Here is a 22,388-nt window from a genome sequence, read left to right on the forward strand (position 1 = left end):
GAGGAGTATCTTTGTGGCGTTCTCTGTATTTCCTGAATCTGAATGTTGGCCTGCCTTGCTAGATTGGGGAAGTTCTCCTGGATAATATCCTGCAGAGTGTTTTCCAACTTGGTTCCATTCTCCCTGTCACTTTCAGGTACACCAATCAGACGCAGATTTGGTCTTTTCACATAGTCCCATATTTCTTGGAGGCTTTGCTCGTCTCTTTTTATTCTTTTTTCTCTAAACTTCCCTTCTCACTTCATTTCATTCATTTCATCTTCCATTGCTGAAACCCTTTCTTCCAGTTGATTGCATCGGCTCCTGAGGCTTCTGCATTCTTCACGTAGTTCTCGAGCCTTGGTTTTCAGCTCCATCAGCTCTTTTAAGCACTTCTCTGTATTGGTTATTCTAGTTATACATTCTTCTAAATTTTTTTCAAAGTTTTCAAATTCTTTGCCTTTGGTTTGAATGTCCTCCCGTAGCTCGGAGTAATTTGATCGTCTGAAGCCTTCTTCTCTCAGCTCGTCAAAGTCATTCTTCATCCAGCTTTGTTCCCTTGCTGGTGAGGAACTGTGTTCCTTTGGAGGAGGAGAGGCACTCTGCTTTTTAGAGTTTCCAGTTTTTCTATTCTGTTTTTTCCCCATCTTTGTGGTTTTATCTACTTTTGATCTTTGATGATGGTGATGTACAGATGGGTTTTTGGTGTGGATGTCCTTTCTGTTTGTTAGTTTTCGTTCTAACAGACAGGACCCTCAGCTGCAGGTCTGTTGGAGTACCGGGCCGTGTGAGGTGTCAGTCTGCCCCTGCTGGGGGGGTGCCTCCCAGTTAGGCTGCTCAGGGGTCACGGGTCAGGGACCCACTTGAGGAGGCAGTCTGCCCGTTCTCAGATCTCCAGCTGTGTGCTGGGAGAACCACTGCTCTCTTCAAAGCTGTCAGACAGGGACATTTAAGTCTGCAGGTTACTGCTGTCTTTTTGTTTTTCTGTGCCCTTCCCCCAGAGGTGGAGCCTACAGAGGCAGGCAGGCCTCCTTGAGCTGTGGTGGGCTCCACCCAGTTCGAGCTTCCCGGCTGCTTTGTTTACTTAAGCAAGCCTGGGCAATGGCGGGCGCCCCTCCCCCAGCCTCGCTGCCGCCTTGGAGTTTGATCTTAGACTGCTGTGCTAGCAATCAGCGAGACTCCGTGGGCGTAGGACTCTCCGAGCCAGGTGCGAGATATAATCTCGCCGTGCGCCGTTTTTTAAGCCCGTCGGAAAAGCGCAGTATTCGGGTGGGAGTGACCCGATTTTCCAGGTGCCGTCACCCCTTTCTTTGACTCGGAAAGGGAACTCCCTGACCCCTTGTGCTTCCCGAGTGAGGCAATGCCTCGCCCTGCTTCGGCTCGCGCACGGTGCGCGCACCCACTGGCCTGCGCCCACTGTCTGGCACTCCCTAGTGAGATGAACCGGGTACCTCAGAGGGAAATGCAGAAATCACCCGTCTTCTGCGTCGCTCACGCTGGGAGCTGTAGACCGGAGCTGTTCCTATTCGGCCATCTTGGCTCCTCTCTCCAGGTAGTTCTTATATTATTGAATGTTTGCATTTATTTCTGTATTTCATTAGAATTTCACAGGCAAACTTGGGGGATGGCAGTATTAGTATTCTCTCAGGATAATCTGGAAGATATTTTTAAAAATTTTTGGTTAGCCAGACAATTCAATTCACCAAAAGTTTACTACATGTCTTAGGATGTTTTCAGCTGGAAAAGCAAAATGAAACAAAATTTGAAAGTGGCTTAAACAATAAAGGATTTGTTACTTTACATAATATCACATCTGAAAGTGGACGTTTTCATAGTGTGCTAATCCAGTGCTCTTCTAAATGATCCAGGAGTCTCGAACCTTTCTACTCTGGAGGCATTGCCTCTCCTCGTCTTTGCTGAAGCCAGAGGTCATGTGCTCACACAATCATATGGAGAAGCATAAATGAGCTATTTCTCATCACCTAGCTCTTTTTATCAGGATTAAAAATCTTTCCTCAAAAAGTCCAGAAGCATACTTCCCTCTAGCCTAGTTGGCCAAGATTACATAACGTGCCTCCGATGGAACCAATCACTGGTGAAGGGAATGCAATTATCGTGATTCTAGATTAACTGCAATAATTGACATTCATCCCCTGGAGCTGGGATAGAAAGCCGATTTACAGCATCGCTGAGCAGGAAAAAAGAGAAGGCTGTTGAACAGGAGGCAACAGGCAATGACATAATTAAGTAAGTACTGCATAAGTTTATATTTTAAAGTACAATTGAAGTTCTCATTTATGAATTAACCTTGTTTTCTTGTAACTGGAATTGCGTCTCGATTCAATCTAAGTTGAGATTATAAGTGATCTGATTGTATGCTCTAATCTTCCAAGTTGTTTTGAGAAAGATCTTCAAAGTTGTTTTAAAAGATCATTCTCATAGGAGAGGAAAGGCAGAAATTTAAAGTCAGAACTGAGAGGAGTTGGCAAGAAGGAGAAAGACAGTAAAAGTGAGAGGTGGTTCCAAAGAATTGATGTGACAATAAAGTGATGGTGATGCCCAGCAGAAGAAAAAAATCTTAAAATTGTCTGCTGTATTTCAAATATAAACTTGTGTTTTATTTATTGCCTTCTAATAGCAAGCAATTAGTTTATTGTCATTTTGATTTAATTATCAATGTTAAAACAGTAATAGCAATTTTCCCACTCTTTGATGAGAAAGCTGCTGATTCATCTCTGAAAATCTTCAGAATTTTATTTCGGACATTAGTATTAGCCACTTTTATTTACCTCTTACCAGAAACCACCTATGAAATGCCCTCATTCTATTTCCCCCCTTTAATTTTTTAGCTGTTTTTTGGTTCTGGTTGAATTTGAATTCTTACCCTATCCCCTGAGTAAATCAGTTTTTAAAAATTGTAGTTGTTCTCATGTTTAAATATTTAACTTTTGTATAGCATTTCTCCATTTATATTTTTAAAAACTGCAAATATTTTCTTATTTGAACCTTGCATTTTCTGTGAAATGTAATTATTATTATTACTATTTTCATTATAAAAATGAAAGAACTGAGGTTGAAAGAAGTAACTTGATTATGGGGACATAGCTAATAGGTGGGACACCAGAACTAGAATAAGTTCTGTGAAGCCCTAGAACCTACCATCCACTATACCATGCTATTCTCATTGAAAGGGAAATCACATAGAAGAGTGTGTTCAGGGGTAAATATTCATTTTAGAGATTTTTTTATTCATTCTTTCAAAGTTTTTTTTTTCTGGGAACCCCACTTTTTTGTTGTTTCATTGTTTTGTTTTTAATTATTATATTTGGTTCACAGGTACATGTGCAGGTTTGGCATATGGGTAAATTGCATGTCACAGTTGTTTGGTGTACACATTATTTCATCACCCAGGTAATAAGTGAAGTACACAAATAGTTTTAGATCCTCTCCCTCCTCCCACCTTCCAACCTCAAGTAAGCCCCAGTGTCTGTCATTTCCTTCTTCGTGTCCATGTGTACTCAATGATTAGCTTCCACCTATGAAAACATGCATATTTGGTTTTCTGTTTCTGTGTTAGTTCACTTAGGATTATGGCCTCCAGCTTCATCTATCTTGCTGCAGAGGACATGATCTCATTCTTTTTATCACAGCATAGTATTCCATCATGTATGTGTGCCACATTTTTAAAATCCAATCTACCATTGATAGACGTTTAGGTTGATTCCATGACTGCTATTGTGAACAGTGCTGTGATGAACATACACGTGCATGTGTCTTTATGATAAAACAATTTATATTTCTTTGAGTATATACCCAATAATAGCATTGCTGGATCAAATGGTAATTCTCCTTTAAGGTCTCTGAGAAATTGCCACACTACTCTCCACTATAGTTGAGTTAATTTACATTTCTACCAGCAGCGTATAGGCATTCCCTTTTCTCCAAAATCCTGCCAGCATCTGCTATTTTTTGCCTTTTTAGTAATAGCCATTCTAACTGGTATTTCACAAAATGTTACAAATACCAAACATGGGATAGAAAGAGACAAGGGGGTGGAGTGTATGATGAATCAGCCCTAGCTTCTTATTAGAGGAATTACTCATAGTCTAGTTGGGAGACAAGTGATTTTTATTGCTATGTATCGTGTTGGGTGTGCTATGAGAAGTAGGTAAGAACACGCAGCTTCCGGGAGGAAACGATATTCAATCTCTGCCTTAAAAGGCAAGTAGCAGAAGCAATAATAGGCAGTTTGGGAAAGAGAACAACCTACGTCAAAGGCAAAGAGTCATGAGAATGCTGGACACAATTGAGGAAGAGCTGTCTTACAGAGAGAAGGTAATGGAAGCTATAGCTGTGAAGGGCTCTGGATGTAGGACTAAGGAGTTTAGGTTTTACCCTGGATCAAATACGAAGTCTTTGGAAGTTTTAAAACTGCTGCCTTTGAGTAACTGATTGAGCCACTAGGTATCAACAAAAGACACAGCTCAATTGAAATGGACTCACTTTGTTAAAAATAAGTGATTGTGATTCTTCTGCCTTTACTCACACGTTCTTTGGGCTGCTGTCTTCTTGTTGAACAGCTTGTGCACAGAGTTTTCAATCCTGGCTGTTCCACTCAAGTGAATGCATCCGTAGGAGAGTTGAACTAGATTCCAGAGTAGCCATGCCCCTTCTGAGTTCTGGGTTCTTCTTAGCCTTAGGCCACTTTGAGATTTGAACTTCCTTGTCCCTGACCTTGAGCCTCCCTGACTCTGATGACCTCTAATCCTGGCAGTGGAATAGGCAAGCTGCAAGGTCAGCAAAGGCCACCTGCATCACATATGCAAGCCTGGGGGGCCTGTCCTGAGCTCCATTCATGCTGGTCCTTAGAGTGTTTATGTTTAGAAGACAGAGGGAGCCTAAGAAGTGATTTTTTTTTTTTTTTTTTGGGACAGGTTCTTACTGTCTTGCCCAGGCTGGAGTGCAGTGGTGCAATCTTGGCTCACTGCAACCTCCGCCTCTCAGGCTCAAGCGATTATCCTGCTGCAGCTTCCCAAGTAGCTGGGACTACAGGCATCCACAACCATGCCCAGCTAATTTTTGTATTTTTTGGTAGAGACGGGGTTTCACCATGCCAGGCTGGTCTTGAACTCCTGATCTCAAGTGATCTGCCCGCCTCGGCCTCCCATAGTGCTGGGACTACAGACATGAACTACGGCGCCTGGCTGAGAAGTGATTTTTTTTAACTGCAAATGTTATCTTATTTGGTTCTCATATTATCTGCAAAAATGTAATTGTTATTATTCTCACTATAAAAATAAAAATTTTAAAAACCCAAGCTCAGAAAAGAGTCATGGTCAAGAGTGAATACATAGCAGGCCAGGGCTCTGTAGGCTTGTTTTCCTGCTGTGCCTATTGCCAAATGCTTGAAAATCCTGAAGTACAAACATAACAGTCTGAATTAAATTTCATTGATTTTATCTTTCTCTTCCTTTTCTCACTGTGGTGCAGTTGTTAATGGAATTCTAGCCAAAAGGATGTGGGAGGAAAGGAAGGAGCCACAAAGGGAGAATCATGCCTAAGAGTTAACTATGGTACTCTGAAGCAGAACAGAGGTATGTGTTAAATTTTTATACTGTAAGTATAATTCCTTTGAAAATTTTGATGTCTCCTGAGATATTATACAATGACTCATTATTGAAATAATATGAAATAGAATAAAAAATGCACTTTGTGACTTCTAACTGACATGCACTCATCTCTATTTCCCCTAAGTCAACAATTTTATTTAATCTACCTTGAAGAGAAAAAACAAATCTGAAATTCAAAAGGCTACAAATTTGGGTCCAGGTCATACTAGAGCAAGTAAAGGCAGGTATAATTTAATTAATTTTTAATTTATCTCTGGTGGTCACGGTTGTTGGGAGTCAGATGTGGGGGATTTGGGTAGCCATGTGCTGCCATTGCCATGGAGAACAGAACTGCCTAAGCTGATGAGCAGTGAGAAGCAGAATTTAGAGAAGAAACAGGAAGTCCTAGCTACATGCAGGTCCTGGTTCATATGGTTTCTGAGTTGAGCCTTCCTTGGATTCCATGAACCAGTTTGCCAGTTATTTACCTATTATCTCTCAGCTTCAGTCAACCCTTCTGTATTCTGCAAACTGCATTTCCCAGGCCCCTCTGCTAGCTGGCTTCCCATGAGCTTATAAGAGGCACTAAAGGACATAAGAATGCCCAAGGGAAAGAGCCTGTCCTTTCTGTTTTCTGTTTTTGGCAGCATCTTTGCACTAGTGGCAGTTGGCTGCAGCTTCCAGTGTCTTTGCCCCTGAGTAGCAGGCTTAGCACAGGCCCCCAGAGGCGCCAACAGCAGCTGGAAGGGAGCTGCCTCTTCCTCAGCAATCTTAGTCCACAGAGCACCTCCCCTGAAATCCATGGCCCTGGAAACATACTCCTTCTATTCTGTTTCCCCAGCGTTCCCCCTCCTAGAGGAGGTAGTTTCTTCCTGCAGTTACCATTTCTGAGTTAGTTCAGGGTCCCTTTTTTGCCCTTTCATGCTTCCAACATCTGTGAAACTATTTCCTGTACTATATATGATTCCCTCAGATAACTAAGTGTGATATTTATTTTTCTGAGTGATACATAAATAACTCCCCCTTGTCTAGGTAGTTTAAACTAAACTGATTTCTTGCAATCAAATTGCTCTTGACCAACACAAGTAAACTTTATGGTTACTGAGTAGAACAGCAAAACAAACACAGAGTGTTTTTTACTTGCTTATTGTCTGTCTCCCTACAGTAGAATGAATATAAAGTGTTGAACTGCTTTATATACATGATTTTATTTAATACTCTCCTTGCTGTGAGGTCGGTGTATTGATCAAAGAGGTCTGCTTCAGCGTTCATTTCTACCCCTTCACAACTCCTGCACACACATGCATGCTCAAACACTGTGTTCCCACAGTCACTTAAGCTCTTTCCCTGCCTCTAAGAGTGACCAGGTGGGCAGACTTCATACTTGTTTTTAAGGAACTGGTTTATTGCTAATACCAAAGAAGAAAGGACCTCTGCATGCCAGACTGAAATGACATCTGATTTGTGAGTGATACTTCCAAAGAAGCAGAACCAAAACTGTGAATACTGTCTGCAGCCTGGTAGCTCCGAAAGACAGACCTGGGACAAAGGGCACTGGGATTTGAATAGACAGACTGAGGTCCTCGCTTTCCAGAAACTTATTTTAGTAACTAAGCCTTGCAAAGAAACTTTTGAGGCTCCAAGGCCAGGGATGGGGCTTTTATCTCATTTAACATATTAGAGGCATGAATCTTTGACTAGATTACCTCCTAGTTACTAGGAGGTAACGAGGGTATAGGAATGATTACAGACGGACCCACTGTAAGATCATCCACTGGGTGCCAGAGCACTCTGCCCTGATTCCCGACTCATACAGATTCCTCACTGTGCTGTATCCTTACTGTTCAATCCAGTAAAGCTTTTGTTAAAGAAAAAATGTGATACTCACCTAGCAGGGACCAGTAATTTGGTGAAGGACCAAGTTAATGGGTTTTATTTCACATTTGTGGAAGCTGAGGTATAGTTAGATTAATTAACTTACCTGGGACCACACAGATAAGAGGTGAAAGATCTCGGCTTTGAAGCTATATAGCTCCAAATCTCATATATTTAACCATTATAATGAATTGTTTTATCTCCTTCCGAATGAGATAAGAAGTGATTTCTTTTTATCCCTTCCCTATCTTTCACTGTTGCTCTCAGTTTATAGGGCATTGCCTTGCATTGAGCAGAAATTCAAAGAATGAATATTGAATATCATTCAGTATTTTGAATGAGTGTTTTTAAAAAGACGCTCTTGATGAACTTAATCTTCTTTCCATTGTCCAAAGAGACCTTGCTCCAGGGCGTTTGAGGAATTTTCAAGCAGTTTCTGGGAAGTCAGATCTCTGCTTTATCCAGAACAGTTCTGCTGGTTTCTCTGTTGTATAATACATAATCTGTTTTACATAAGATTCATCTGAGAAGAGACTTCTGCTACGAAAACAATTTTGAAGATTCTTGTTATAGAGAAGACTGTTCAAGCTACCCAAACTACTTCCTTTATATATATATATTTAATTTTCTTTTATCAAGATTCCTAAAGAAACAGATATTTTCATACTTTTTTTGACATTTAAAAAGTTGGGCCATGAAATCTTTAGAGGCAGGCCACTGGTATTAAAATATTGATGGTAGAAAATGTTATGCCCAGACCGTTAGTTCCCCAAAGAAGACCACCAGAGTCCAGAGTCAAAGCCAAGTGGCAAGGATCTTTACTACAAGTTCGAACTTGGTCCCTCCATTCCACAGCATACAAGAGGGCCCTGAACAATGCGAGTGTTTGCTTTTTATAGCCTGAAAGTTACAGGGGAACAAAGGAATTCTTTTGGTTCCCACTCTTTCAGTAAAACTTTGAATGGCTGTCCCCTTATCGGAGACTTTCCTGGTGGTGTTTGTACTGGGCTCAGGAAGTTTGAGAGATATATGGCGATATGTGGTGGGATGGGAGGATGGGATGTGTTTGTACTGGGCTTGTTTGTTTTGAGCCCGGGGCTGAGGAACATGCCTGGCTCCTTTCATTCCCCCCTTTCTTTTCAGGTATTTTTTAGAGCCAATCTTGGGTCTTATAAGTCTGATTCTGTTTCAGCGTTTACAGGTTGGTATTGGGCTCTGAGGACCATGAGTTGTACAGTGTTAAACCTTTCTTTAACGAACCGCAAAATTCTGTTAACAACACAAGGTCCTACAGTAAGCAGAAATAGTAGACTCAGCAGGGGTCCAAGGAAGGGGGCTAACAGAGAAAACATAGATGAGTTCCACCATTGGTCTGCAGCTGAAGCAAACTGCCATGTTCTTACTTCTGTGCTTAACTTGCGTAACTGTTGGACCCGGTCTTCCATGAGCCCTGATTCATTTATGTAGAAACAACAGTCTTCCTTTAGAAACATACACGTTCCCCCTTTTTCAGCAGTGAGTAGGTCTAAGGCCCTCCGGTTCTGCAAGGTTACCTGTGCTAGGGACGTGAGCTGCCGCTGGAGGGAGGCAAGGGACTCAGCTGACTCCTCCATAGCAACGGCAAATTGTTGGTACAGCTTGTTACTTTCTATGAGGGTGTGACCTAGGGCTCCCCTAGCCAGTCCGGCCGCCATGAAGGATGCGGTGAGGGAGATTCCTGCAATGAGGGGGAGAAATATGGCTCGTGCAGGTCTCGGTCTAGGGTCTGGGTGAATAACAGCACTAGTCCAGTTACCGGTATACCCTAGGAACTCGCCGGAAGTAAGTAGAGTTAACCGGGGAACTAATGTGACAGGAAGACACAGTAGGTTGGTAACAGAGGGGCTTGATAGGTTTTTAGATAATGTTCCATTACACCAGAAGAATATGCCTGACGGAGCCCTTAAGGTGATGTTAGGGGGCGTTGCAGTGATGTTGCAGAGGCTGGAATTAGTTCCTGAGAAACAGTAGGGAAACTTTTCTTGACTGGGGTTTAGGTATAGTGGCACGTTAGGGATAGGGGCATATGAGAGGTTTCGGTGGTTGTTAGCTTGGGCAGAGGTGGAGGATCTCCATGGCAGGGGGACAGCGGTTAGCGGTGGACACCCTAGAGTGGCACACAGAAAGCAGCCAGACAGGCTGTGAAGTCCTGTAAGGTTGGCAAGTTCTAATCCTTCTTGCAATAATTTTAACCAGGAAAAAGGACGTAAATCTTGTGTCAGGCGGTTTTCTTGTCGCTGGATATTTCCATGGACAAGGGGCTGTACCTGCACTAGACCCCGCCACAGATAGAGGTGACTGCTTGGCCATGTGGAGGTGGAGGAGTAGTATACAGCCCCGTGTTGAGGCGTGGTCCAGCGGGAGTTCCAGGGGTCTCTAACTATCCATGTATATGAAAGGTCTCTATCTCGTCTGCGATGGAAGGGCCATCTGGGATCTATCTGTTCTTTTCCACCCCACTATTGGTATTTATGGATGTTACAATAGTTATAAGGGCAGCCGGCACTTTGGTGCCACCAATAGTGCTTACAATTGTATTCAGTCTGATCATACTCGAAGCATATTATTGGTGCCACTGGTTTGGCTACTGGGAAATCGGTAAAATTTAGTAAACTTGGGCTATTGCACCCTGAGGAGGGGCAATCTGCACTGGCCACTAGTTTCCCGGGCTTATGAGGTTGCCCAGGGTGGGTATGGTTTTCATAAAGCCAGAATCTCCAGACAAAGGGATTAGGAGCTGGCTTTATGTTTTCCCCAGCGGCCACTAGGGCGACCAATGTTAGAGTTAGACTACCTAACTGCATGTTTGCAGTGAGCTATGCTGCCGGCGCAGGGTGAGTTTTAAGGGGTTGTTCTTAGCTCTGTCCACAGTCCACGTGTCCAGTGCTTCAGCCGCCGCCGTGATTGGCCCCAGAAGGTCGGAGGTTGGGTCCACTGGCTTGATGTGGGTGTAGTGGATCCACGACGCAATGCCTTCTACCTTCAGGGCGGTGGGTGTGGTCAGGAGTACTTGGAGTGGTCCTTTCCACCTGGGCTCTAGGGTCTCTTGTCGGTGTCGCTTAACCAGGACCCAGTCTCCCGGCTGGTACGGATGGGGTGTCGGTGGTGGACTGGTCTCATATAGCTCTTTCAGCTTGGGCCAGATTTCTTGGTGAATTTTCTGTAAGGCTTGTAAGGAAAATAAGAATTCAGAGACATTTTCTGTTTCAGACTTAAGCAGGTCATCTTTTAAGCTAGGAACCAGGGGTGGAGGTCTGCCATACATGATTTCGTAAGGGGTAAGGCCCAGTTTGTAAGGGGTATTACGGGCCCGGAACAGAGCATAGGGGAGAAGGACTACCCAATTAGCGCCAGTCTCTATAGTCAATTTAGTTAAGGTCTCTTTTAAGGTCCGATTCATCCTTTCTACCTGTCCTGAACTCTGGGGCCTGTAAGCGCAATGTAGTTTCCAATTTGCCCCAAGGATGGAAGCCAAGTCCTGACTTACCTTAGCGACGAAAGCGGGCCCATTATCTGACCCTATCTGGATGGGGAAGCCATACCTGGGAAGGATATCTTCCAGAATTTTCTTTGCTATGACCTGAGCAGTTTCTCTTTCGGTTGGGAATGCTTCAGTCCACCCTGAAAAAGTATCTACAAAGACAAGTAAGTACCGGTACCCGTACTTTCCTGGCTTTATTTCAGTAAAATCTACTTCCCAGTAGATACTGGGCCTGGTTCCCCTGAGCCTTGTTCCTGCTGCAGCTTGAGATTGGGGGTATGCGTTGTTAAGCTGGCAGACTTTGCAACTTGCCACGATACTGCTGGCCGTCTCAGCTATATGTCTGATTTTGAGCTTGGAGCGTCTGATCAGGTCTATCATCCGCCGGGCCCCCAGGTGGGTGGTTCGGTGGATGTGTTCTAACACCTGTTGTCCTAATTTTTCTGGTAGGATGGTTTGGTCATTAGTATCAGTCCACCACCCATTCTGGATTTGTTTCAGGGGAAGTTTGTCAATCCACTGGAGATCTTGTTCTGAATATTCAGGGAAATATGGCAAGTCCCGGGGGCCCGGGTCAGGGAGCTGGAGTGCAAGGAGTCGGCTGGGAGCCTTCGCCACATTCCTTGCAGTTTGGTCTGCCAGAAAGTTGCCTTGAGCAGTTGGAGTAGTTAGTTTCTGATGCCCTGGGCAATGTACAATGGCTAATTTTTCTGGCCTCCATAGGGCTGTTAGCAGGGCTAGGATCTCTTGCTTGTTTTTTATCTCTTTTCCTTCAGCCGTCAGTAACCCTCGCTCCCTGTAAATGGCCCCATGTATATGCGCCGTTGCAAAAGCATATCGGCTGTCTGTATATACTGTCAGCTTTTTCCCCGCCCCTAAGGTAAGGGCTTGGGTGAGCGCTATCAGTTCGGCCTTCTGGGCCAAAGTCCCCGGGGGCAGGGGTTCCGCCCAGATTACCTCAGTCTCTGAAGTTACTGCCGCTCCAGCGTACCTCTGGCCTTGATGCATGAAGCTGCTCCCATCAGTGAACCAGACGAGGTCGGCGTCAGGAAGTGGGCGGTCCTGCAAGTCTTCTCGAACTCCGTGCACCTGAGCTAGTATCTTGGTGCAGTCATGGAGTGGGGCGTCTAGGTCCGGGTTGGGCAGCAGCGAGGCAGGGTTTAAGGTCATTGGGGGCAGGAAAATTATCCTGAGAGGATTTAGTAGTAGTCCTTGGTAGTGGGTGAGCCGGGCGTTACTCATCCATTGATTAGATGGCTGTTTGAGTACACCTTCGATGGCATGTGGAGTAACGACCCGCAATTCTTGCCCCATGACAAGTTTATCAGCATCTTGCACCATCAGAGCCGTGGCCGCAATCATTCGGAGACAAGGGGGCCACCCGGCAGCTACTGGGTCTAACTTCTTCGACAGGTAGGCAACTGGCCTCCGCCAGGGGCCTAAGTTCTGAGTTATTACCGCCTTGGCGACACCCTTATTCTCATCCACGTATAAGTGGAAGGGCTTGGTAACACCAGGTAGTCCTAGTGCAGGCGCGGAGAGTAGGGCGGTTTTAATCTGTTGGAAGGCCAACTCGGCTTCGTCTGTCCAATTAAATGGCTGTTGCCCCCGTGTTGCCTGATACAAGGGTTTAGCCAGTTCTGCGAACCCAGGTATCCATAGTCTGCAAAATCTTGCCGACCCCAGGAATTCTCTCACTTGTCGGGTGGATTGTGGCCTGGGGATCTGAGAAGAGACTTCTGCTACGAAAACAATTTTGAAGATTCTTGTTATAGAGAAGACTGTTCAAGCTACCCAAACTACTTCCTTTATATATATATTTTTAATTTTCTTTTATCAAGATTCCTAAAGAAACAGATATTTTCATACTTTTTTTGACATTTAAAAAGTTGGGCCATGAAATCTTTAGAGGCAGGCCACTGGTATTAAAATATTGATGGTAGAAAAAAGAGATAGAAATTGGTGGTGACAAAGGAGGCACTACATGAGGAGTAGAAGTTATGCTCTTACTGCACATCCTTGGAGAAAACACGAGCCATGTTCCTGAACCTCTAAATGTCATTGCTGTCAAGGAAGAAGCTGCTGCAATGGTTGGGGCAGAGATTGATGAAATCTTAGAGCAGGAGTCCGCAACCCCCAGGCCGTGGACTGGTACCAGTCCATGGCCTGTTAGGAAATGGGCCACACAGCAGGAGGTCAGCATGGGCGAGAGAACATTACCACCTGAGTTCTACCTCCTGTCAGATCAGTGGCAGCATTAGATTCTCACAGGAGCACGAACCCTATTGTGAACTGTGCATGCGAAGGATCTAGGTTACGTGCTCCTTATGAAAATCTATCAAATGCCTGATGATGACCTGAGATGAAACACTTTCATCCTGAAACCACCTCCCTCACCAACCAGTTCATGGAATAATTGTCTTCCCTGAAACTGGAACCTGGTGGCAGAAAGGTTGGGGACCACTGCGTTAGAGGTCCCTGCCAGGCCTGGATTCTGCTAGATTCACTTTCTCATTGCATTTTGGCTCTGCTCACCTGTCACCTTCACAGAGAGTCATCCCTGACATTGCTGTCTATAAGAAATGTATGCATCTCACATCAGTCTCCTTGCACTTATTCTGCAATTTGTAAAAAAATTCCATTTATCTCTACTTGAATTATATTATGTTTGTGTTTTTTATTTATTGTCTGTCTCCCTACACTAGAATGTAAGATCCTTGAGGAGAGACACTTTGTCTCTAGTATTCACTTCTGTTTTCTCAGTGCTGTAGACAATCAATTTTGTTTTCTGTTGAATGGATGAGTAAATAATTTCCATATTTTGAGCTTTTCTTGGGCAGAGCTAAAACTCTACAACTCTGTGCATTGCAGAAAGGGTTTGGAACAGACGCTGGTCTATGTTTTCTTTTTTAGTTCTTTTCTAAGTGAAGCTAAAAATTACTTTTCCTGTCCAGAATATTAAGTTTACACTGTGCCTCCATATTCACAACTAATGGGGAGATAGAAATCCTTAGAAATTATAAAGTTAATTTTTACTTATATTTGTAAGTTTCTTAAGGAAATCGCCTGATATTCTCAGGCATTGTAAAGCCTCATTTATTTAGCTCTCATTAATTACACCTCTCTACACATAAGAATGGGGCTTTAGCCAAATTCTACCAGATGTACAAAGAAGAGCTGGTACCATTCCTAAAGAAACTACTTCAAAAAATTGAGGAGGAGGAACTCCTCACCAACTGATTATATGAGGCCAATGTCATTCTGATATCAAAACCTGGCAGAGATACAACAGGAAAAGAAAACTTCAGGCCAATATCTTGATGGACAGTGATTCAAAAACCCTCAACAAAATAGTTGCAAACCAAATCCAGCAGCACATCAAAAAGCTAAGCTAATCCACCATGATCAAGTAGGCTTCATCCCTGAGATGCAAGGTTGTTTCAACATATGCAAATCAATAAATGTTATTCATCACACAAATAGAACTAAAGACATAAATTACATGATTTTCTCAATAGATGCAGAAAAAGCTTTCAATAAAATTTAACACTCTTTCTGTAGTCCTAGCTACTCGGGAGGCTGAGGCAGGAGAATGGCGTGAACCCGGGAGGCGGAGCTTGCAGTGAGCCGAGATCGCGCTACTGCCTCCAGCCTGGGCGACAGAGCGAGACTCCGTCTCAAAAAAAAAAAACAAAAAACAAACAAACAAAAAGTCTTTCATTTAAAAACTCTCAACAAGCTAGGTATTGAAGGAACATACCTCAAAATAATAAGAGTCATCTGCGACAAACCCACAGCCAACATTATACTGAATCGGCAAAAGCTAGAAGTATTCCCCTTAAAAACCAGCACAAGACAAGGATGCCCTTTCTCACCACTTCTACTCAAAAACATCATGGTACTGGTACAAAAATAGGAACATACACCAATGGAACAGAATAGAGAGCCCAGATATAAGGGTACACACCTATGCCCACCTGATGTTTGGCAAAGCTGACAAAAACAAGCAATGGGGAAAAGACTCCCTATTCAATAAATGATGCTGGAATAACTGGCAAACCATATGCCAAAGACTGAAGCTGGACCCCTTCCTTACACCATATGCAAAAATCAACTCAAGATGAATTAAAGACTTAAATGTAAAACTCAAAACTATAAAAACCCTGGAAGACAACCTAGGCAATACCATCCTGGACATAGGAACGGGCAAAGCTTTCATGACAGGACACCAAAAGCAATCGCAACAAGTGCAAAAATTGACAAATGGGATCTAATTATACTTAAGAGCTTCTGCACAGCAAAAGACACTATCAACAGACTAAACAGACAACCTACGGAATGGGAGAAAATTTTTGTAAACTATGCATCTGACAATGGCCTAATATCCAGCATCTATAATAAACTTAAACAAATTTACAAGAGAAAAACAAACAACCTTATTAAAAAGTGGGCAAAGGACATGAACAGACACTTTTAAAAGAAGAAATATATGTGGCCAACAAACATATGTAAAAAAGCTCAATATCACTAATCATTAGAGAAATGCATATAAAAACTATAATGAGATACCATGTGACACCAGTCAGAATGGCTATTATTAAAAAGTCAAAAAACAACAGATGCTGGTGAGATTGTGGAGAAAATGGAACATGTATACATTGTTGATGGGAGTGTGAATTAATTCAACCACTGTGGAAAGCAGTATAGTGATTCCTCAAAGAGCTAAAAGCAGAACTATCATTCGACCCAGCAATCCCATTACTGGGTATATAACTAGAGGAATATAAATCATTCTACCATAATGACACAGGCACGCAAATGTTCATTGTGGCACTATTCACAATAACAAAGGCATGGAATCAACCTAAATGCCCTTCAGTAACAGACTGGATAAAGAAAAATGTGGTATATATATACCATAAAACACTATGCAGCCATAAGAAAAGAACAAGATCATGTATTTTGTGGGAACATGGATAGAGCTGAAGGTTATTATCCTAAGCAAACTAATGCAGGAAGAGAAAATAAAATACCACATCTCACTTATAAGTGGCAGCTAATTGATGAGAATGTGTGAAGATAAAGAAGGAAAGAACAGACACTGGGTTCTACTTAAGGGTGGAGGGTGAGAGGAGGGAGAGGAGCAGAAAAGATAACTACTTGGTATTGGGCTTAATTCCTGGGTAATGAAATAATCAATACAACAAACCCCCATGATGTGAGTTTACCTATGTAACAAACCTGCACATAGTAACCCTAAACCTAAAATAAAAGTTAAAAAATAAGATAAAATAAAATGAAAATATTACCTACCAGGCAGATATACAGTGAATATTTAACAAGATAATAATGTATACTACTTAGTACCTTGTAGGCCAGTTTATATTTGAAATATAGTTACTTTTCTCCACCATCAGCTGGCAGGCCTAAATTGTGTTATTTCAAATGCTGGTTTTCCTGGGTATTAATAGTGCTGTATATAAAATGATTCCATGGTCAAATACAAAAAAAAAATGAGGCCTCATTCCTTTATCCTTTCTAACATCTTTGGCTAGGCACAAAAGGATTTCCTTGGTCCAGGATTTGCTATCTCACAAATGGAAAGATATGATTTCTCATTTTGTGAGTGAGGAGGAAGACTGAGATACTGATGATTCTCTGCTTTTAAATTACTTTATTAAAAACAAGATCTGTGACTGATGACACATCATAAGTTATCTAAGAGCAAACACTCCTCACCTAATAAATATTATTTTTTTCTAAGATAATTTACATTTCTTATGAGTTATGAAGATGACATATTTGTCTTATTTATATTACTTTTGACCTTATTTGATACAAAAAATAATCCAGGCAGGATATTGTTAAGAAGTAGTTGGTTTACTTCCAAACCTGCTTATGTTATAGGACCTGTTATATTAACTTAGAAAGTCTATCTGGACCAGATCAACCAGCTCTAAAAGATTATTTTTTCCTCCTATCTTTATTGAGGTATAATTGACAAATAAATATTGTATATATTTAAAGCATGTAATGTGATTTTTTGTGATACATTGTGAAACAACTAACACAATCAAACTAACACATCCATCACCTCATATCACACCTTTGTGTGTGTGTGTGTGTGTGTATGTATGTGTGTGGTAGGAACATTTATGAGCTACTCTTTTAGAAAATTTCAAGTATACAATACAGTATTACTAACTAGAGTCACCATCCTGTACATTAGGTCCTCAGAACTTATTTATCTTTTGATTGAAAATTTGTTCCCTTTGATCAATACCTCTCCTAAAATACTCTTCTTGACCATATTCTCTCTCCTAAGATAACTGAATAGAATTGTATGTGCGGAAGAGCTCAGTTCACTCAATTTATCCACCTGAATTATGAAGGAACATAAGACTGAGGAATTTGACTTTGTCTAAGAGCATTGCTTATAGAGATTGCTAATTGTCAATGGCAGCAAAAATCTCTGAAACCATCTAATTGAAAGAGAATCTAGAGCCCCCACCAGGAAACACTTAACCTCATGATTCACACCAGTGTCAACCATTTATAGATTAGATTCTATTGGTTCATTTAGTTGTTCATCCAAATGGATACAGCATTATATGTCACATATGGAATAGGATTGTAAAGACAGAAATGTTCTCATGCTGCTTACAATCTAGCTGATCCTTTTTATCTATCACAAATTTATAAATATTTTTCTTCCTTTATACTCTTTTGTATTAACAGTATGCAGATCTGTGTTATTCAGTGTTGGTAGAAAGGTCCACTACTGCCCCTTATCTTTCTTGTTTGATAAGGACATAGAGATACATGATTCTCTAGGCTGCTGCCGATTCTCCCTTGTGTGGGAGAGAAAGGTCTAACTGGTGCTTTCTCTTTTAATTTCATTAAAATAAAAGAACATTTTTAAAAAGTACAGTGAGTGAAATAAAACAATTTATTAGTGTCTGACCCAGCCTTGAATTTGTGGTCTTACTGCTTTTGTGTTCCACTAACTGGGATGTTTCTAGAAGTGGCATTAGATGGAGGCCAATGCATATCTCTGCACAGAAGCTGGCAAAAATCCCACAAAGCTTGATTTGGTCCTGTAACTAATTCAGCAAAGTAACACAGAGCTAAGTAGCTTGTGATTTCCTATAAAAGTCTTGAATGTTGGGAGTTAAGATCCAGTTCAGTTGCGTTTAACTGCATGTTAATGGTGTTTCCTTTTAATTGGATGAATCAAGTGTTGGCTAAATTTCTGAGAGTCTCTTGAGTGTTGTTAAGCCTTGTAGAGTTGTACTCAGAAAATATGTCTTTAGTGTGTTGGGATCCTGATGAAAAAGCTAATAAACTTAGGCTGCATTCATTGAAATGTAATATCAAGTTGAAAACAGACTACAGGAGGAGTAGTCATGTCCTGTTCTGAGAGCTATACTTACACAGTTACACTGGAATATAAAGTACAAGAAATGCCATCCAGGAATGAGCCTAGGAAGAAAAGTTTACCGATAATAGTTGAGTGAACACTGGATGTTTTCCCTGAAGAAATGAAGACTCACGGTTACCTAATTTCAATTAGTTAGTTACAGAACAAAATCAAGCTCAAGGAACAATGGAAGAAGTTTAGAAGTGTCCTCACAAAGAATTAGCTTGGTTAGGTTTGCTCCAAAAGGCTGCATAAAGACTCAGTGGAAGTTTCTGGTAGGCAAATTTGGGAATCTAAAATTAGGAAGAAAACCCAGAATTTTCAACTATAGAAAGAGAGCTGCTTCTCAAAACAAAATCCACCCCAGACTGAGATTTTCCAGCTGAAGCTGGGAACTTCACTTCATGTAATCTGTAAAGAATCCTGTGATTAGAGGGAGTAAATCCGATTAGGAGCAAAGGAGAAGGTGTTGAAGTTGGACACACCTGAGTTTGTACACCAGCTCCATAATTACTTGGCTAGAAATTTGAGGAAGGCATATATCTTATCTGAATCCAAGTCTTGGCAATTTTTTTTTCTTTTTGAAATGGAGTCTCAGTATATTGTCCAGGCTTGAGTGCAATGGCACAATCTAGGCTCACTCCAACCTCTGCCTTCTGGATTCAAGCGATTGTCCCTGCCTCAGCCCCCCTAGTAGCTGGGATTACAGGCATCCGCCACCATGCCCAGCTAATTTTTGTATTTTTAGTAGAGACAGGGTTTCGCCATGTTGGTCAGGCTGGTCTCAAACTCCTGACCTCAGGAGATCCGCCCACCTCAGCCTCCCAAAGTGCTGGGATAACAGGCATGAGCCACCAAGCCCAGCCTCAAGTCCTAGCATTTTAAAAATAGAGGTAACACTTTCCTCAATGAGTTTGTTTTGTGATGAGTAAATAAGGTCTGGTATGTCAATAGTCTGCTAAAATGCTTGACATATAGAAGTCACTTCTCTGAGTAACCTATAAAGTCCTTCTCAGTTTTAAGAATGCCAAAATCTGAGAAAGGTACAGGGAGTGTATGATATTTTTTACTAGGTGTATTTTTACATGCTGATTCTCTTTTATTATACATGCTATGGTCCTGCCATGTGTTCCATTGGCTTGAAATACCCTACATTCAAAGCCATGGCCAGAGGTTCTGAAATGATTGTGAAGATCACTCAGGGCACATTTGGTATTTTCAATATGGAATTATGAATGAGCTCAGTTAAGATGCTTCATTTTGCTTTGTCTTAGACAAAACAGCAATACTTTACTGTCTATTGCAATATCAGAGTTTGTGTTTTGGTTTTACTATAAAGTAATTCCACAAACATAGAGAAGTCATTTCACTTCTGATGACCTCAAATTCCTTATCATTGAAACAAGGATGTTGATTAGATAATCTTTAAGACCCTTCCTATTTATAAAAATAACAGGCTTTTTTCTTTTTTTAATTTAATTTAATTTAATTTTATTATTATTATACTTTAAGTTTTAGGGTACATGTGCACAATGTGCAGGTTTGTTACATATGTATACATGTGCCATGTTGGTGTGCTGCACCCAGTAACTCGTCATTTAGCATCGGGTATATCTCCAAATGCTATCTGTTCCCCCTCCCCCCACCCCACAACAGTCCCCAGAGTGTGATGTTCCCCTTCCTGTGTCCATGTGTTCTCATTGTTCAATTCCCACCTATAAGTGAGAACATGCGGTGTTTGGTTTTTTGTCCTTGCGATAGTTTGCTGAGAATGATGGTGGTTTTTTCTGTATGGGCAGTTCTGTCAACATTTTTCCAGAATGAAAAAAGTAGATAACACCCTGGAGAATGCAACTTGAATTCCAAAGAACTTTGTCACGACAGAGAATTAGGAAGAGAGTAATGGAAAAATGTTCTCTGGAAACTAATACAGAAAATAGTAAATTGTGCTAATTCAAGGTAAGAAAAGTAGCAAATTTGGATTATATGAGACTTCAGCTAAACATGAGTCAGGGAGTAAATAACAAATAATGAAAAGAGATGCACTGGGTGTCCTGGAAATCTTATATGGGAAGGTTAGGGAATACTTCAAGATCTCATTTCGATAGAGGAGGAGGGATTTTCCAGACATACCAGGGGCTCAGCATTTAGGGCTCAGGCCCTGGTGTGCGTGTGAGAGGACATGTTGTACTGCTGGTGCAGCAAGCGGGTTTGATACATCAGGAGTTCCAGGTGTGCATAAAGGAGTAGAAAGGCATGAGGAGGGAGGAGAAAGAATGTGTTTAGAAGCTACAGTGTGGTGAAGAGGAGTAGTAGGAGCCTAGGCATAGTGCATTTATTATCTTCATCTTTCTAAAAGAATCACACAGGGACCATGCAAAGTACTATAGAGAAAGAACTAACCAGCTAACTTATTTCCTTCCTAGCTTCCTTTTGTAAATATTTACTGTGCATCTGCAATAGAACATACCTAGTGTTAGGTACAGCAGACATTCAAATCCTCTCTCTAGGCTATAGGACATCTCTCCTCTGCACAATACTATGGTTTGGGAAATCTGGCTTGTATTCAATTTAACCATCCCCTAGGTCCCCAAAAAGTTGCTCCCTCCTGCTTGGGCTCCCTGATTCAGCAGATGCCTCAGGTTAAGCCCAAATACCTTTCTTGGTGCCATCCACAGGAATCTCAAGTATACCCAAGACTCTACCTCTTTTTTTCAGTACTGCTATTTTATAGTTCTCTCTCCCTCCTGTTTGGCATGGTAAAGGGGCAGATTAATAAGCCACTAGCCAAGAATATTTCTGAGCAGGGAACCAATTCAAGTTTCCCCTTGTTGCAGGCATGCCCAATCTTTGTAAGAGTTTCTACTGGAGCCCCACTTGTTAGGAGGAAGGGAAGCAATCAGCCACCCCTCCTGCACAGGTGATAGTGAAGAAGAAAATAGCCTCTTTGTGAACTCTGTACTTTCCAAAAGATTCCCCTCTACCTTTCTCCCATCTTGATTCTTCTTATATTGACTAGAGATTAGATCATTTTGGCACTTCTCACTAAGCTTTTCATGTAAACTTCTAGAGGTCCATTGTTCATAAAATGGGATATGCTTTATAATGCCTTTTCTCCCAAGCTTTGGGCCTGAACTGGTCACTTGGGTTCTTACACTTTTAAAAACTTCACGGTGCCTAGAACTATGCTTTGCATTTTAGACTTGGAAGTTTAGAATACCAGAAGGACAATTTAGAGGTTTTCAATCAAATCCCTTCATTGTTCAATATGAGAGCTGAGATATGAAGACATGAAGCGATTTGTCCAAGATCCATGTTTGTTATTGGGTACTTGAACCATATCAGTAAAGATGTTCTCGGTTATAAGAAACAGGAAACCTTGAGTCTAAACTATGTTAAACAATAACAGAATTCATTTTATCACATATCAGGAAGTCCAGTGGTGGAGCAGTCTACAAGCAAGGCACAATCAAGAGCTCTGATTCCATTCCTCTGCCATTTTCTCTGCTCTGTCCTGCCACCAGGTGCCAGCTTTGGCCTCAGGCTGGCATCCTTCATGCTTTCAACATGGCTGGTTACTGTAACTGTGGCAAGATTATTCCTTGTTCTTGTTGACCTGGTGAAAGAGATTCTTTCCTCTAACCATGGAATGGAAGTTCTTTGCAATCTGATTGAGCCAAACTGGTCATGTGCTAAACTCTGGACCAGTACAGTCACCAGGGAAATGCCTGTGCACTGACTAGCTTAAAACTGGGTGTCTGAACAAATCACTCATAAGCGGATGAGGTTTCCGTGATTGGCTTTGTTATGATCTGTTTCCAGAGTGCATATGCCTTCAGTTTTTCTGAGTCACAAATATGACTGCAAGAGGGCTGAATCTCTAAACAGAATTAGAAAGAAGGAAGTATAGAGAGAATGGATACTGTGTAAGCAACAAATATATCAACTACAGGAACCCAGGGACCCCTGTTCCTCCCAACTGGCT

General features: G+C 41.7%; 1 long non-coding RNA gene across 1 annotated transcript in view; it reads left to right on the top strand.

The window, feature by feature from the left end:
• Window positions 1–1,864: 1,864 nt before the first annotated feature.
• LOC134807761 (uncharacterized) overlaps window positions 1,865–22,388 on the top strand; it is a 28,677-nt gene continuing 8,153 nt past the window's right edge. Inside the window, exons 1-2 of the long non-coding RNA XR_010149019.1 lie at window positions 1,865–2,226; window positions 5,470–5,573. This is a non-coding gene — a long non-coding RNA (uncharacterized LOC134807761). The remainder of the gene's footprint in view (window positions 2,227–5,469; window positions 5,574–22,388) is intronic.

The sequence above is a fragment of the Pan troglodytes genome, chromosome 1, assembly GCF_028858775.2.
Source record: "Pan troglodytes isolate AG18354 chromosome 1, NHGRI_mPanTro3-v2.0_pri, whole genome shotgun sequence".
NCBI classification, from domain to species: Eukaryota; Metazoa; Chordata; class Mammalia; order Primates; family Hominidae; genus Pan; species Pan troglodytes.